We start from the raw sequence: 13381 nt of genomic DNA on the forward strand, positions 1-13381 counted from the left end.
CATCTCTTCCCTCTGGAGAGTGATGGGGAAGGGAGGAAACTCCTCAGATTCAGAACATGGCCTCCCTCTAGAGTGTAATGGGGAAGGGAGGGAACTCCTCAGATTCAGAACACACCCTCCTTCTGGAGAGTGATGGACAAGGGAGGGAACTCGCACATTCAGGGCATCTCCTCTTTCTGGAAAGTGATGGGAAGGGAGGTAACTCCTCAGATTCAGGGAATCTCCTCCCCCGGACGGTGATAGGGAAGGGGGAGAACTCCTCAGATTCAGAGCATCTCCACCCTCTGGAGCGTGATGGGGAAGGGAGGGCATCTCCTCCCTCTGGAGAGTGATGGGAAAGGGAGGGAACTCCTCAGATTCAGGGCATCTCTTCGCTCTGGAGAGTGATGGGAAAGGGAGGAAACTCCTCAGATTCAGAACATGCCCTCCCTCTGGAGAGTGATGGGGAAGGGAGGGCATCTCCTCCCTCTGGGGAGTAATGGGGAAGGGAGGGATCTCCTCAGATTCAGGGCATCGCCTCTCCCTGGACAGTAGTGGGGAAGGGAGAATACTCCTCAGATTCAGAACATGCCCTACCTCTGGAGAGTGATGGGGAAGGGAGGGAACTCCTCAGATTCAGGGCATCGCGTCGCTCTGGAGAGTGATGGGGAAAGGAGGGAAATCCTCAGATTAATGGCATCTCCTCCCTCTGGAGAGTGATAGGAAAGGGAGGAAAATCCTCAGCTTCAGGGCATCTCCTTCCTCTGGAGAGTGATGGGGAAGGAAGGAAACTCCTCAGATTTAGAACATGCCCTCCTTCTGGAGAGTGATGGGGAAGGGAGGGAACTCCTCAGATTCAGAACACACCCTCTGGCTGGAGAGTGATGGGCAAGCGAGGGAACTCCTCAGATTCAGGGCATCTCCTCCCTCTGGAGATTGATGGGAAAGGGAGGGAACTTCTCAGATTCAGGTCATCTCTGCCCTCTGGAGAGTGATGTGGAAGTGAGGGAACTCCTCAGATTCAGAACACACCCTCCTTCTGGAGAGTGATGGGCAAGGAAGGGAACGCTGCACATTCAGGGCATCTCCTCATTCTGGAGAGTGATGGGAAGGGATGGAACTCCTCAGATTCAGGGCATCTCCTCCCCCGGACGGTGATAGGGAAGGGAGGGAACTCCTCAGATTCAGAGCATCTCCTCCCTCTGAAGAGTGATGGGGAAGGGAGGGAACTCCTCAGACTCAGAACATGCCCTCCCACTGGAGAGTGATGGGGAAGGGAGGAAACTCCTCAGATTCAGGGCATCTCCTCCCTTTTGAGAGTGATGGGGAAGGGGTGTATCTCCTCCCTCTGGAGAGTGATGGGAAAGGGAGGGAACTCCTCAGATTCAGGGAAGCTCCTTCCTATGGAGATTGATGGGGAAGGGAGGGAACTACTCAGATTCAGGTCATCTCTGCCCTCTGGGGAATGATGGGGAAGGGAGGGAACTCCTCAGATTCAGAACATGCCCTCCTTCTGGAGAGTGAGGGGGAAGGGAGGGAACTCCTCAGATTCAGAACACACCCTCTGTCTGGAGAGTGATGGGCAAGGGAGGGAACTCCTCAGATTCAGGGCATCTCCTCCCTCTGGAGAGTGATTGGGAAGGGAGGGAACTCCTCAGATTCAGAACATGCCCTCCTTCTGGAGAGTGAGGGGGAAGGGAGGGAACTCCTCAGATTCAGAACACACCCTCTGTCTGGAGAGTGATGGGAAAGGGAGGAAACTCCTCAGATTCAGAACATGCCCTCCCTCTGGAGAGTGATGGGGAAGGGAGGGCATCTCCTCCCTCTGGGGAGTAATGGGGAAGGGAGGGATCTCCTCAGATTCAGGGCATTTCCTCTCCCTGGAGAGTGATGGGGAAGGGAGAATGCTCCTCAGATTCAGAACATGCCCTCCCTCTGGAGAGTGATGTGGAAGGGAGGGAACTCCTCAGATTCAGAACATACCCTCCCTCTGGAGAGTGATGGGCAAGGGAGGGAACTCCTCAGATTCAGGGCATCGCGTCGCTCTGGAGAGTGATGGGGAAAGGAGGGAAATCCTCAGATTAATGGCATCTCCTTCCTCTGGAGAGTGATGGGGAAGGAAGGAAACTCCTCAGATTTAGAACATGCCCTCCTTCTGGAGAGTGATGGGCAAGGGAGGGAACGCTGCACATTCAGGGCATCTCCTCATTCTGGAGAGTGATGGGAAGGGAGGGAACCCCTCAGATTCAGGGCATCTCCTCCCCCGGACGGTGATAGGGAAGGGAGGGAACTCCTCAGATTCAGAGCATCTCCTCCCTTTGGAGAGTGATGGGGAAGGGAGGGAACTCCTCAGACTCAGAACATGCCCTCCCACTGGAGAGTGATGGGGAAGGGAGGAAACTCCCCAGATTCAGGGCATCTCCTCCTTCTGGAAAGTGATGGGGAAGGGGGGCATCTCCTCCCTCTGGAGAGTGATGGGAAAGGGAGGGAACTCCTCAGATTCAGGGAATCTCCTTTCTATGGAGATTGATGGGGAAGGGAGGGAACTACTCAGATTCAGGTCATCTCTGCCCTCTGGGGAATGATGGGGAAGGGAGGGAACTCCTCAGATTCAGAACAAGCCCTCCTTCTGGAGAGTGAGGGGGAAGGGAGGGAACTCCTCAGATTCAGAACACACCCTCTGTCTGGAGAGTGATGGGCAAGGGAGGGAACTCCTCAGATTCAGGGCATCTCCTCCCTCTGGAGAGTGATGGGGAAGGGAGGGAACTCTGCACATTAAGGGCATCTCCTCTTTCTGTAGAGGGATTGGAAGGGAGGGAACTCCTCAGACTCAGAACATGCCCTCCCACTGGAGAGTGATGGGGAAGGGAGGAAACTCCCCAGATTCAGGGCATCTCCTCTTTCTGGAGAGTGATGGGGAAGGGGGGCATCTCCTCCCTCTGGAGAGTGATGGGAAAGGGAGGGAACTTCTCAGATTGAGGGCATCTCCTCCCTCTGGAGAGTGATGATGAAATGAGGGAACTCCTCAGATTGAGAACATGCCCTCCTTCTGGAGAGTGATGGGGAAGGGAGGGAACTCCTCAGATTCAGGGAATCTCCTCCCTCTGGAGAGTGATGGGGAAGGGAGGGAACTCCTCAGATTCAGGGCATCTCCCCCCTCTGGAGAGTGATGTGGAAGGGAGGGAACTCCTCAGATTCAGGGCATCGCCTCCCTCTGGAGAGTGATGGGGAAGGGAGGGAACTCCTCAGATTCAGGGCATCGCCTCCCTCTGGAGAGTGATGGGAAAAAAAGGAAACTCTCAGCTTCAGAACATGCCCTCCATCTGGAGAGTAATGGGGGAGGGAGGGAACTCCTCAAATTCAGGACATCGCCTCCCAATGGAGAGTGATGGGGTAGGAAGGAAACTCCTCAGATTCAGGGCATCTCCTCCCTCTGGAGAGTGATGATGAAGTGAGGGAACTCCTCAGATTAAGAACATGCCCTCCCTCTGGAGAGTGATGGGGAAGGGAGGGCATCTCCTCCCTCTGGGGAGTAATGGGGAAGGGAGGGATCTCCTCAGATTCAGGGCATCTCCTCTCCCTGGACAGTAATGGGGAAGGGAGAATACTCCTCAGATTCAGAACATGCCCTCCCTCTGGAGAGTGATGGGGAAGGGAGGGAACTCCTCAGATTCAGGGCATCGCGTCGCTCTGGAGAGTGATGGGGAAAGGAGGGAAATCCTCAGATTAATGGCATCTCCTCCCTCTGGAGAGTGATAGGGAAGGGAGGGAACTCCTCAGATTCAGAGCATCTCCTCCCTATGAAGAGTGATGGGGAAGGGAGGGAACTCCTCAGACTCAGAACATGCCCTCCCACTGGAGAGCGATGGGGAAGGGAGGAAACTCCTCAGATTCAGGGCATCTCCTCCCTCTTGAGAGTGATGGGGAAGGGGTGCATCTCCTCCCTCTGGAGAGTGATGGGAAAGGGAGGGAACTCCTCAGATTCAGGGAAGCTCCTTCCTATGGAGATTGATGGGGAAGGGAGGGAACTACTCAGATTCAGGTCATCTCTGCCCTCTGGGGAATGATGGGGAAGGGAGGGAACTCCTCAGATTCAGAACATGCCCTCCTTCTGGAGAGTGAGGGGGAAGGGAGGGAACTCCTCAGATTCAGAACACACCCTCTGTCTGGAGAGTGATGGGCAAGGGAGGGAACTCCTCAGATTCAGGGCATCTCCTCCCTCTGGAGAGTGATGGGGAAGGGAGGGAACTCCTCAGATTCAGAACATGCCCTCCTTCTGGAGAGTGAGGGGGAAGGGAGGGAACTCCTCAGATTCAGAACACACCCTCTGTCTGGAGAGTGATGGGCAAGGGAGGGAACTCCTCAGATTCAGGGCATCTCCTCCCTCTGGAGAGTGATGGGGAAGGGAGGGAACTCCTCAGATTCAGAACATGCCCTCCCTCTGGAGAGTGATGGGGAAGGGAGGGCATCTCCTCCCTCTGGGGAGTAATGGGGAAGGGAGGGATCTCCTCAGATTCAGGGCATTTCCTCTCCCTGGAGAGTGATGGGGAAGGGAGAATACTCCTCAGATTCAGAACATGCCCTCCCTCTGGAGAGTGATGGGGAAGGGAGGGAACTCCTCAGATTCAGAACATACCCTCCCTCTGGAGAGTGATGGGCAAGGGAGGGAACTCCTCAGATTCAGGGCATCGCGTCACTCTGGAGAGTGATGGGGAAAGGAGGGAAATCCTCAGATTAATGGCATCTCCTCCCTCTGGAGAGTGATAGGGAAGGGAGGAAAATCCTCATCTTCAGGGCATCTCCTTCCTCTGGAGAGTGATGGGGAAGGAAGGAAAATTTCTCAGATTTAGAACATGCCCTCCTTCTGGAGAGTGATGGGGAAGGGAGGGAACTCCTCAGATTCAGAACACACCCTCCTTCTGGAGAGTGATAGGCAAGGGAGGGAACGCTGCACATTCAGGGCATCTCCTCATTCTGGAGAGTGATGGGAAGGGAGGGAACTCCTCAGATTCAGGGCATCTCCTCCCCCGGACGGTGATAGGGAAGGGAGGGAACTCCTCAGATTCAGAGCATCTCCTCCCTTTGGAGAGTGATGGCCAAGGGAGGGAACTCCTCAGACTCAGAACATGCCCTCCCACTGGAGAGTGATGGGGAAGGGAGGAAACTCCCCAGATTCAGGGCATCTCCTCCCTCTGGAGAGTGATGGGGAAGGGGGGCATCTCCTCCCTCTGGAGAGTGATGGGAAAGGGAGGGAACTCCTCAGATTCAGGGAATCTCCTTCCTATGGAGATTGATGGGGAAGGGAGGGAACTACTCAGATTCAGGTCATCTCTGCCCTCTGGGGAATGATGGGTAAGGGAGGGAACTCCTCAGATTCAGAACAAGCCCTCCTTCTAGAGAGTGAGGGGGAAGGGAGGGAACTCCTCAGATTCAGAACACACCCTTTGTCTGGAGAGTGATGGGCAAGGGAGGGAACTCCTCAGATTCAGGGCATCTCCTCCCTCTGGAGAGTGATGGGGAAGGGAGGGAACTCTGCACATTAAGGGCATCTCCTCTTTCTGTAGAGGGATTGGAAGGGAGGGATCTCCTCAGATTCAGGGCATCTCCTCCCCCTGGACAGTGATGGGGAAGGGAGAATACTCCTCAGATTCAGAACATGCCCTCCATCTGGAGAGTGATGGGGAAGAGAGGGAACTCCTCAGATTCAGAACATGCCCTCCATCTGGAGAGTGAAGGGGAAGGGAGGGAACTCCTCAGATTCAGAACACACCCTCCTTCTGGAGAGTGATAGGCAAGGGAGGGAACGCTGCACATTCAGGGCATCTCCTCATTCTGGAGAGTGATGGGAAGGGAGGGAACTCCTCAGATTCAGGGAATCTCCTTCCTATGGAGATTGATGGGGAAGGGAGGGAACTACTCAGATTCAGGTCATCTCTGCCCTCTGGGGAATGATGGGGAAGGGAGGGAACTCCTCAGATTCAGAACAAGCCCTCCTTCTAGAGAGTGAGGGGGAAGGGATGGAACTCCTCAGATTCAGAACACACCCTCTGTCTGGAGAGTGATGGGCAAGGGAGGGAACTCCTCAGATTCAGGGCATCTCCTCCCTCTGGAGAGTGATGGGGAAGGGAGGGAACTCTGCACATTAAGGGCATCTCCTCTTTCTGTAGAGGGATTGGAAGGGAGGGATCTCCTCAGATTCAGGGCATCTCCTCCCCCTGGACAGTGATGGGGAAGGGAGAATACTCCTCAGATTCGGAACATGCCCTCCATCTGGAGAGTGATGGGGAAGAGAGGGAACTCCTCAGATTCAGAACATGCCCTCCATCTGGAGAGTGAAGGGGAAGGGAGGGAACTCCTCAGATTCAGGGCATCTCCTCCCTCTGGAGAGTGATGATGAAGTGAGGGAACTCCTCAGATTCAGAACATTCCCTCCTTCTGGAGAGTGATGGGGAAGGGAGGGAACTCCTCAGATTCAGGGAATCTCCTCCCTCTGGAGATTGATGGGGAAGGGAGGGAACGCCTCAGAATCAGGGCATCGCCTCCTCTGGAGTGATGGGAAAAAAAAGAAACTCTCAGCTTCAGAACATGCCCTCCATCTGGAGAGTAATGGGGGAGGGAGGGAACTCCTCAGATTCAGGACATCGCCTCCCTATGGAGAGTGATGGGGTAGGAAGGAAACTCCTGAGATTCAGGGCATCTCCTCCCTCTGGAGAGTGATGATGAAGTGAGGGAACTCCTCAGATTAAGAACATGCCCTCCCTCTGGAGAGTGATGGGGAAGGGAGGGCATCTCCTCCCTCTGGGGAGTAATGGGGAAGGGAGGGATCTCCTCAAATTCAGGGCATCTCCTCTCCCTGGACAGTAATGGGGAAGGGAGAATACTCCTCAGATTCAGAACATGCCCTCCCTCTGGAGAGTGATGGGGAAGGGAGGGAACTCCTCAGATTCAGGGCATCGCGTCGCTCTGGAGAGTGATGGGGAAGGAAGGAAACTCCTCAGATTTAGAACATGCCCTCCTTCTGGAGAGTGATGGGGAAGGGAGGGAACTCCTCAGATTCAGAACACACCCTCTGGCTGGAGAGTGATGGGCAAGCGAGGGAACTCCTCAGATTCAGGGCATCTCCTCCCTCTGGAGATTGATGGGAAAGGGAGGGAACTTCTCAGATTCAGGTCATCTCTGCCCTCTGGAGAGTGATGTGGAAGTGAGGGAACTCCTCAGATTCAGAACACACCCTCCTTCTGGAGAGTGATGGGCAAGGAAGGTAACTCTGCACATTCAGGGCATCTCCTCATTCTGGAGAGTGATGGGAAGGGATGGAACTCCTCAGATTCAGGGCATCTCCTCCCCCGGACGGTGATAGGGAAGGGAGGGAACTCCTCAGATTCAGAGCATCTCCTCCCTCTGAAGAGTGATGGGGAAGGGAGGGAACTCCTCAGACTCAGAACATGCCCTCCCACTGGAGAGCGATGGGGAAGGGAGGAAACTCCTCAGATTCAGGGCATCTCCTCCCTCTTGAGAGTGATGGGGAAGGGGTGCATCTCCTCCCTCTGGAGAGTGATGGGAAAGGGAGGGAACTCCTCAGATTCAGGGAAGCTCCTTCCTATGGAGATTGATGGGGAAGGGAGGGAACTACTCAGATTCAGGTCATCTCTGCCCTCTGGGGAATGATGGGGAAGGGAGGGAACTCCTCAGATTCAGAACATGCCCTCCTTCTGGAGAGTGAGGGGGAAGGGAGGGAACTCCTCAGATTCAGAACACACCCTCTGTCTGGAGAGTGATGGGCAAGGGAGGGAACTCCTCAGATTCAGGGCATCTCCTCCCTCTGGAGAGTCATGGGGAAGGGAGGGAACTCCTCAGATTCAGAACATGCCCTCCTTCTGGAGAGTGAGGGGGAAGGGAGGGAACTCCTCAGATTCAGAACACACCCTCTGTCTGGAGAGTGATGGGAAAGGGAGGAAACTCCTCAGATTCAGAACATGCCCTCCCTCTGGAGAGTGATGGGGAAGGGAGGGCATCTCCTCCCTCTGGGGAGTAATGGGGAAGGGAGGGATCTCCTCAGATTCAGGGCATTTCCTCTCCCTGGAGAGTGATGGGGAAGGGAGAATACTCCTCAGATTCAGAACATGCCCTCCCTCTGGAGAGTGATGGGGAAGGGAGGGAACTCCTCAGATTCAGAACATACCCTCCCTCTGGAGAGTGATGGGCAAGGGAGGGAACTCCTCAGATTCAGGGCATCGCGTCGCTCTGGAGAGTGATGGGGAAAGGAGGGAAATCCTCAGATTAATGGCATCTCCTCCCTCTGGAGAGTGATAGGGAAGGGAGGAAAATCCTCAGCTTCAGGGCATCTCCTTCCTCTGGAGAGTGATGGGGAAGGAAGGAAAATTTCTCAGATTTAGAACATGCCCTCCTTCTGGAGAGTGATGGGGAAGGGAGGGAACTCCTCAGATTCAGAACACACCCTCCTTCTGGAGAGTGATAGGCAAGGGAGGGAACGGTGCACATTCAGGGCATCTCCTCATTCTGGAGAGTGATGGGAAGGGAGGGAACTCCTCAGATTCAGGGCATCTCCTCCCCTGGACGGTGATAGGGAAGGGAGGGAACTCCTCAGATTCAGAGCATCTCCTCCCTTTGGAGAGTGATGGCCAAGGGAGGGAACTCCTCAGACTCAGAACATGCCCTCCCACTGGAGAGTGATGGGGAAGGGAGGAAACTCCCCAGATTCAGGGCATCTCCTCCCTCTGGAGAGTGATGGGGAAGGGGGGCATCTCCTCCCTCTGGAGAGTGATGGGAAAGGGAGGGAACTCCTCAGATTCAGGGAATCTCCTTCCTATGGAGATTGATGGGGAAGGGAGGGAACTACTCAGATTCAGGTCATCTCTGCCCTCTGGGGAATGATGGGGAAGGGAGGGAACTCCTCAGATTCAGAACAAGCCCTCCTTCTAGAGAGTGAGGGGGAAGGGAGGGAACTCCTCAGATTCAGAACACACCCTCTGTCTGGAGAGTGATGGGCAAGGGAGGGAACTCCTCAGATTCAGGGCATCTCCTCCCTCTGGAGAGTGATGGGGAAGGGAGGGAACTCTGCACATTAAGGGCATCTCCTCTTTCTGTAGAGGGATTGGAAGGGAGGGATCTCCTCAGATTCAGGGCATCTCCTCCCCCTGGACAGTGATGGGGAAGGGAGAATACTCCTCAGATTCAGAACATGCCCTCCATCTGGAGAGTGATGGGGAAGAGAGGGAACTCCTCAGATTCAGAACATGCCCTCCATCTGGAGAGTGAAGGGGAAGGGAGGGAACTCCTCAGATTCAGAACACACCCTCCTTCTGGAGAGTGATAGGCAAGGGAGGGAACGCTGCACATTCAGGGCATCTCCTCATTCTGGAGAGTGATGGGAAGGGAGGGAACTCCTCAGATTCAGGGAATCTCCTTCCTATGGAGATTGATGGGGAAGGGAGGGAACTACTCAGATTCAGGTCATCTCTGCCCTCTGGGGAATGATGGGGAAGGGAGGGAACTCCTCAGATTCAGAACAAGCCCTCCTTCTAGAGAGTGAGGGGGAAAGGATGGAACTCCTCAGATTCAGAACACACCCTCTGTCTGGAGAGTGATGGGCAAGGGAGGGAACTCCTCAGATTCAGGGCATCTCCTCCCTCTGGAGAGTGATGAGGAAGGGAGGGAACTCTGCACATTAAGGGCATCTCCTCTTTCTGTAGAGGGATTGGAAGGGAGGGATCTCCTCAGATTCAGGGCATCTCCTCCCCCTGGACAGTGATGGGGAAGGGAGAATACTCCTCAGATTCAGAACATGCCCTCCATCTGGAGAGTGATGGGGAAGAGAGGGAACTCCTCAGATTCAGAACATGCCCTCCATCTGGAGAGTGAAGGGGAAGGGAGGGAACTCCTCAGAATCAGGACATCTACTCCCTCTGGAGAGTGATGATGAAGTGAGGGAACTCCTCAGATTCAGAACATTCCCTCCTTCTGGAGAGTGATGGGGAAGGGAGGGAACTCCTCAGATTCAGGGAATCTCCTCCCTCTGGAGATTGATGGGGAAGGGAGGGAACGCCTCAGAATCAGGGCATCGCCTCCTCTGGAGTGATGGGAAAAAAAAGAAACTCTCAGCTTCAGAACATGCCCTCCATCTGGAGAGTAATGGGGGAGGGAGGGAACTCCTCAGATTCAGGACATCGCCTCCCTATGGAGAGTGATGGGGTAGGAAGGAAACTCCTCAGATTCAGGGCATCTCCTCCCTCTGGAGAGTGATGATGAAGTGAGGGAACTCCTCAGATTAAGAACATGCCCTCCCTCTGGAGAGTGATGGGGAAGGGAGGGCATCTCCTCCCTCTGGGGAGTAATGGGGAAGGGAGGGATCTCCTCAGATTCAGGGCATCTCCTCTCCCTGGAGAGTGATGGGGAAGGGAGAATACTCCTCAGATTCAGAACATGCCCTCCCTCTGGAGAGTGATGGGGAAGGGAGGGAACTCCTCAGATTCAGAACATACCCTCCCTCTGGAGAGTGATGGGCAAGGGAGGGAACTCCTCAGATTCAGGGCATCGCGTCGCTCTGGAGAGTGATGGGGAAAGGAGGGAAATCCTCAGATTAATGGCATCTCCTCCCTCTGGAGAGTGATGGGGATGGGCGGAAAATCCTCAGCTTCAGGGCATCTCCTTCCTCTGGAGAGTGATGGGGAAGGAAGGAAACTCCTCAGATTTAGAACATGCCCTCCTTCTGGAGAGTGATGGGGAAGGGAGGGAACTCCTCAGATTCAGAACACACCCTCCTTCTGGAGAGTGATGGGCAAGGGAGGGAACACTGCACATTCAGGGCATCTCCTCATTCTGGAGAGTGATGGGAAGGGAGGGAACTCCTCAGATTCAGGGCATCTCCTCCCCCGGACGGTGATAGGGAAGGCAGGGAACTCCTCAGATTCAGAGCATCTCCTCCCTTTGGAGAGTGATGGGGAAGGGAGGGAACTCCTCAGACTCAGAACATGCCCTCCCACTGGAGAGTGATGGGGAAGGGAGGGATCTCCTCAGATTCAGGGCATCTCCTCTCCCTGGACAGTAATGGGGAAGGGAGAATACTCCTCAGATTCAGAACATGCCCTCCCTCTGGAGAGTGATGGGGAAGGGAGGGAACTCCTCAGATTCAGGGCATCGCGTCGCTCTGGAGAGTGATGGGGAAAGGAGGGAAATCCTCAGATTAATGGCATCTCCTCCCTCTGGAGAGTGATAGGGAAGGGAGGAAAATCCTCAGCTTCAGTGCATCTCCTTCCTCTGGAGAGTGATGGGGAAGGAAGGAAACTCCTCAGATTTAGAACATGCCCTCCTTCTGGAGAGTGATGGGGAAGGGAGGGAACTCCTCAGATTCAGAACACACCCTCTGGCTGGAGAGTGATGGGCAAGCGAGGGAACTCCTCAGATTCAGGGCATCTCCTCCCTCTGGAGATTGATGGGGAAGGGAGGGAACTTCTCAGATTCAGGTCATCTCTGCCCTCTGGAGAGTGATGTGGAAGTGAGGGAACTCCTCAGATTCAGAACACAGCCTCCTTCTGGAGAGTGATGGGCAAGGAAGGGAACGCTGCACATTCAGGGCATCTCCTCATTCTGGAGAGTGATGGGAAGGGATGGAACTCCTCAGATTCAGGGCATCTCCTCCCCCGGACGGTGATAGGGAAGGGAGGGAACTCCTCAGATTCAGAGCATCTCCTCCCTCTGAAGAGTGATGGGGAAGGGAGGGAACTCCTCAGACTCAGAACATGCCCTCCCACTGGAGAGCGATGGGGAAGGGAGGAAACTCCTCAGATTCAGGGCATCTCCTCCCTCTTGAGAGTGATGGGGAAGGGGTGCATCTCCTCCCTCTGGAGAGTGATGGGAAAGGGAGGGAACTCCTCAGATTCAGGGAAGCTCCTTCCTATGGAGATTGATGGGGAAGGGAGGGAACTACTCAGATTCAGGTCATCTCTGCCCTCTGGGGAATGATGGTGAAGGGAGGGAACTCCTCAGATTCAGAACATGCCCTCCTTCTGGAGAGTGAGGGGGAAGGGAGGGAACTCCTCAGATTCAGAACACACCCTCTGTCTGGAGAGTGATGGGCAAGGGAGGGAACTCCTCAGATTCAGGGCATCTCCTCCCTCTGGAGAGTGATGGGGAAGGGAGGGAACTCCTCATATTCAGAACATGCCCTCCTTCTGGAGAGTGAGGGGGAAGGGAGGGAACTCCTCAGATTCAGAACACACCCTCTGTCTGGAGAGTGATGGGAAAGGGAGGAAACTCCTCAGATTCAGAACATGCCCTCCCTCTGGAGAGTGATGGGGAAGGGAGGGCATCTCCTCCCTCTGGGGAGTAATGGGGAAGGGAGGGATCTCCTCAGATTCAGGGCATCTCCTCTCCCTGGAGAGTGATGGGGAAGGGAGAATACTCCTCAGATTCAGAACATGCCCTCCCTCTGGAGAGTGATGGGGAAGGGAGGGAACTCCTCAGATTCAGAACATACCCTCCCTCTGGAGAGTGATGGGCAAGGGAGGGAACTCCTCAGATTCAGGGCATCGCGTCGCTCTGGAGAGTGATGGGGAAAGGAGGGAAATCCTCAGATTAATGGCATCTCCTCCCTCTGGAGAGTGATGGGGATGGGCGGAAAATCCTCAGCTTCAGGGCATCTCCTTCCTCTGGAGAGTGATGGGGAAGGAAGGAAACTCCTCAGATTTAGAACATGCCCTCCTTCTGGAGAGTGATGGGGAAGGGAGGGAACTCCTCAGATTCAGAACACACCCTCCTTCTGGAGAGTGATGGGCAAGAGAGGGAACGCTGCACATTCAGGGCATCTCCTCATTCTGGAGAGTGATGGGAAGGGAGGGAACTCCTCAGATTCAGGGCATCTCCTCCCCCGGACGGTGATAGGGAAGGGAGGGAACTCCTCAGATTCAGAGCATCTCCTCCCTTTGGAGAGTGATGGGGAAGGGAGGGAACTCCTCAGACTCAGAACATGCCCTCCCACTGGAGAGTGATGGGGAAGGGAGGAAACTCCTCAAATTCAGGGCATCTCCTCCCTCTGGAGAGTGATGGGGAAGGGGGGCATCTCCTCCCTCTGGAGAGTGATGGGAAAGGGAGGGAACTCCTCAGATTCAGGGAATCTCCTTCCTATGGGATTGATGGGGAAGGGAGAGAACTACTCAGATTCAGGTCATATCTGCCCTCTGGGGAATGATGGGGAAGGGAGGGAACTCCTCAGATTCAGAACAAGCCCTCCCTCTGGAGAGTGATGGGGAAGGGAGGGAACTCTGCACATTAAGGGCATCTCCTCTTTCTGTAGAGGGATTGGAAGGGAGGGATCTCCTCAGATTCAGGGCATCTCCTCCCCCTGGACAGTGATGGGGAAGGGAGAATACTCCTCAGATTCAGA

This window comes from Ambystoma mexicanum, chromosome 4p (assembly GCF_040938575.1).
Source record: "Ambystoma mexicanum isolate Mex_15411 chromosome 4p, UKY_AmexF1_1, whole genome shotgun sequence".
Classification (NCBI taxonomy): domain Eukaryota; kingdom Metazoa; phylum Chordata; class Amphibia; order Caudata; family Ambystomatidae; genus Ambystoma; species Ambystoma mexicanum.